The sequence below is a fragment of the Chenopodium album genome, chromosome 4 (assembly GCF_948465745.1).
Source record: "Chenopodium album chromosome 4, dcCheAlbu1.1, whole genome shotgun sequence".
In the NCBI taxonomy this organism is placed as follows: Eukaryota; Viridiplantae; Streptophyta; class Magnoliopsida; order Caryophyllales; family Amaranthaceae; genus Chenopodium; species Chenopodium album.
The window spans coordinates 46511545-46516827 of NC_137837.1; positions in this window are offsets into that span (position 1 = coordinate 46511545).

A 5283-nucleotide genomic window follows, 5' to 3' on the forward strand; every position below is an offset into this window, starting at 1 on the left:
TTTTGAATAAGATGGAATAGATTCAACAACAATACAAAATCACAACACCATTCCCCGGCAACGGTGCCATTTTGACATGCGGTCAGACTAGGTTGTTGAAACTAATCCTACCCTAGGACAAACAAAATTTGTAATCTCTCAACACATCCTTATTCAAGTATAATGGTAAGTCGAGGGTCGAACCACTAAGGAATGGAGGGCGATCTTATATTCTCAAGTCAAGCTATTTAGGAAAGGTGAGGTAAGGGTTTGAATGCTAAACAACTAAACAAGCTAGGTTGGGACAAATGTAATAAACACTAGGGCTCGGGATCCACATATACTTGTAACGGATTCCTCTAATTGGGAAAGAGTTGACTAAGTCGAGTAATGCGAGGGAGAACCAATGATGCAACCAAAAGAGCATATCAAGCAATTTTCCTCGAGGTCTAATTAGCGTCAACTATGATAAACTCTATCTAGGAATGTCACATGATACCTCAATCGTTAAATGCAAGCCACATATCAATGGTTCGTATCAATGTTAACCTACAATGCAATCCAGTGTGAATAAATAGGGCGATCAAGCCTAAATCAAACACACCCATGCACATAATCAATTAACCAATTTAATCACATCATCAACTCCATCAATTTCCCCAAATTAAAATCAATCCATTACTCATATATGCTTCACCATTATCCTAGCAATCAAACTACTCACAATCTATAGAAATCAAGATCAAAACAAAGCTAAACAACAAATACATCATCACTACTACAAAAAACCCCTATCGAGTCGCTTGTAAATGACCTAACGAGTCGCTTTAAAGGCGACTCCACAACCACCAACACAATAACTTCCAACTTTAGGAGTCGCCTTTGAGGCGACTTGATAGCTTTTATGTAAGTTGCCTATTAATTGTTAGGCGACTCTATTTGTTAAGCTATTGTGTCGCTTGTGTTGAAAGAGGCGACTCCATAGGTTAATCTATTGTGTCGCTTGTGTTGAAAGAGGCGACACGTAAAAATAAACATTTTTTTCAACTATTTTTTTTAGCTCATATAATGTCAGTATTTATGACACTTAGCATGCTTGATCTCTTCTTCTTTGCCTGAAGGTTGAAGTTCTTGCCATTATGCCAAAGTTAATTTTCATATATATATATGATATTGTAACTATTTTATATACATTTTTAGAATTAACCTATCGAGTCGTGTCTTGCGTGTTAGGTGACTTATTAGGTAGTAGTCATATAATAAAGCACCTAACAATTCGGAATTTTAGAGTCACCTATATATAAGGTGCGACTTGTAAACTTATCGAGTCGCCTCATACTTATTAGGAGACTTGCTATGTTAGGGTTAAAATCAACAAAGCACCTAATGAGTCGCCTAATATACATGAGGTGACTTGATAGGTTTACAAGTCGCACCATATATGCATGTGACTCTATAACCCGACTTATTAGATGGCTTAAATTAGATTTTTAAAGTCACATGTATATAAGGTGGGACTTTTTAACCTATCGAGTCGCCTTATAAATATCAGGCGACTCATTAGGTGAGAGTCATAGATAAGAAAACTCACCTATTGAGTTGCCTAATATGTATAAGGCGACTCGACAGGCTTTCGAGTCGCACCTTATGTACAGGTGACTTTGAAAATCTAATTTAAACCACCAAATAAGTCGGATTATAGAGTTGCATGCATATATGGGGCGACTTGTTAACTTATCAAATCACCTCATATAAATTAGGCGACTCGTTAGGTGCTTTGTTGATTTTAACCCCAACTTAACAAGTCGCCTAATAAATATGAGGCGACTCGATAGGTTTATAAGTCGCAGCTTATGTAAAGGTGACTCTAAAAGTCCGACTTATTAGGGGTTTTTTATAGTAGTGCATGATCAAATTAAACAAACTAAAATCAAAGTACAAATCAATCAAACTTGAACATTCAACAAAACAATTGAAATCAAACTAAAGATCAAACTAAAGATTGAATTAAAGAAAAGGAATCCTTAAAAACTTAATCAAAGATCAAAGAAAATGTAGAAATCTTCAATCATCAACAATCCACCATGAAATTCTCTCACTAAAACCTAGAGTTTCTCTCTCTAAAATTTTCTCTAATTTTGATCTAAAACTAATTCTAATTCTATTCTAATTATTCTCTCTCTAAAAATACAAGGAAAAACTATATATAATAAAAATAACAACAGAAAAGTTAGTTAGATCGTCCAAAAGAAAACCCGGAATGTGCGGTCGCAACAAGGGAGAGGCGCGGCCGCGAGAAAGGGGTAAGAAACAAGGGCCTTGGAAGGCGCGCCCGCGCAACCTAGGTGCGCGGCCGCACCACCCTCTTGCTCGCACGCACCTGGCAGCAGGGGAGCAATCCTCTTCTTCGTCCTAGGTAATCCTCGTGCGCTCGTCTTTGTGATGATGATGAACACTAAGGTATGAAGTCTTGAAATGGCCAATTTTGTGGGTTCATGCAAAAGATGATGCCCCCACCGCATGCACGCACCGATCTCATGAACTTGCTCCTTTCATTCCTTCAAACATTAGCTCCAAATGACAAGCAAGAGGCATCCAAAATGATGAGAAATATGAGAGGAAGGCTTGGGAATCCTTGGAACACGATCATAACCTGAAAATACATGAAAACAAGCAAATAAAAGGGAAAAAAACCAAATAAACAAAGAAATGCACAAAGAAAGAAAACTAACTAAGGAAAGTACAAACTACAGAAATAAAGAACAAAACTAAGGAAAATTAAAGAAAACAGCTATAAAAGAGCATGAAAATCATCCTAAAAGAAGCCAAATGAGTGCCATAAATGACAGTCATCATGGTAAAATAATTAATGCACCCGGCCGGAAGGCTATTGAACCAATCCTGCGCCACTCTTTTTAAGGTGGTCGAGAAGCATTTGAACCATGTATCATCATCTACACTTTGCAAGTACATCAGGTTCCTGTACGAGGTGATGTGTTCCTCTAGGTGGCCCTTGCCATCATAGGCTCCCACGAGTACACTCTTCACCTTCGGCGGCTGAGGAGCAGTTAAAATATCCTGCCAAAACGGAGGTGGTTTATCTCTTAGAGTCAGCAACCGCATCTGCCAATCAATTGGCTGAGGCTGCACAGGCTGTCCGGCTAGATAAGGAGTTTGACCGAACGTCTGACTGAACGGCCCATATTGTCCGAAGACTTGGGGACTCGGCTTCAAAATGTCGTTAAAACCCTAAGGAGGCGTATACTAGGGCGGTTGCACTGGAATGGGGGTTTGAGTCCGCACAGCTTGACTCCTACTGAAGATGGCCGAATTGCTATGCTGGGAAAAATAATGATTGGAGAAATCATCCGGCATTGTTGGAGTTGAGGCCATGTCCGAGTAAGTGGTACGTTCCCGCTGCTTATGTCGGAGATAATCCATGGCATCCTTCCACCGTCTAGATAGCTCAGGCACTTCTCTTCGAGGCTGCCTAATCCTCCCCCCAGCCGACTGGGTTTTCGCCAACAGATCAGATAAATTTGTCCGTGGCACCCTTGGAGACCTTCTAGTCGGCCGCCGAAATGGGGTGTTCCCAGCGTCAGTTGCATTAGTCGCTTTATTTTGAGCTTTCTTTGGAGGCCTCTCCCCCTCCTTCCTGGCGACTGCCTAGAGGTAGAGGATTTGTTGCTCTCAAACTCCTTCCGGAGCTTGTTGAGCGTGGCCTTCAGAGAGGTTGCGGTAATAGGAGGGTCCTCGGCCTCTTGAAATGAGGCAGTTAGCGGATCGCTGGTAAGGATTGTAGGGATTATGTCCTCTACATGGCAGTCCTCTCCTGGACGAGGGCCGGTATTAGGTGTCTGATCGTCTATTTCCATAACGGACGAGTATCCCAACAAACAGCGCCAAATGTTTCGGGGTATTTTGTGATCTCCTTGGATACTGGTCGCGCTCTTCAGGCAATGAGACACGGACACCTGCGAAATGAACGATATTCCTTTACCGGAATATTCACCTCCGACGATCAAGTTAGAGATCGGGAAACAGAAATTTTAGAGAGAGAAAGTAGAGAGAAGTTAAAGCTCTTTAATGCTCTTTTAAAAGTTATTTCACCATCCACCCCTCCCATCATAAATGATTGGAGTATTTATAGGGGTGGGAGTGTGTGCTCCTTTAGGGTTTGTAACCTAAAATTATGTGACATGATTGGCTGCACAATCAAAGAGTGCCACGTGTCGCTTGGGGGCGCCACTTTTCGGCTTTCAATGACGTTCCTCAAGATTTGGGCCCTGATGTAATAAGGGCCCTTTATCTTGCTGATTTCAAGTGCTTTTAGGGCATCTGACACGCGTCATCTTCCCATAGGGACACGTGTCCCTACAGGATTGGACCACATTTTGGGGGTTATTTTTACCCTAAACACTATATAGGCTCTTGTCAGTTGATCGATTCGGAATTGTTCTAAGACAAGCAAGTCTTACTTATTAAAAACTGAAAAAGTAAAGAGCTATTTTTCTTGGCATAGACAATTGATTTAAAACGCTAAAGAAGATTCGGTTACTTCAGAGTTTCACAAAAATTTGAAAGAATGTGGCTATATTCATCAAATGTGAACAAACTTGACTTAAGTAGCTCAAGAGTTCAATGAATTACATAATTAACTTGGCAAGATACCAAAACATCTAGATTAAATTGAGCAATATTTGCTTGAGCCAAGCGTGACCATCACAAAGTTGAATTGAAATTTTCATAAATAAATCCACAAAGAACATAGTGTGTCTTCACAGAGATCTTGATGCCATTTTAAAATGACTTGAACGATCATGGATCACATCCTTCCCTATAAAACTCTTAAAGATTTGCACAAATGACTAATGTTACATTAAAAAAATGTCAGAGCTAAGAAAGGACACCATATTCAGTTATGGATAGAATTAACTTCAAGACGTCTTTTCAAGTATTTGTCTAAAACTCTTAGCCTTAGCGGGAGCTCACTGGCTCAGTGGGAGCTATGTGGCTCAGTGGGAGCTTAATGGCTCATTAAAGGCTAAGATAGCTCAAGTGGGAGCTAACAATTTGTTTCACAACAAAATTTTACCCAAAGACAATATACATGTCTCTTTGTAAGCATTCATGTGAGACTACGAGCATTACCTCCACAACCTAAATGAGAACATAATGTTTGTTGCTCTAAGTGGTGTCTTTATGGAAAGTAACACATTACCAAAATGACAAGTGGGAGAAAATGAACTTGATGACCATCGAGCTTAGCAACAAACTAGAACTGAGAATCTCGGAAGACTTAAA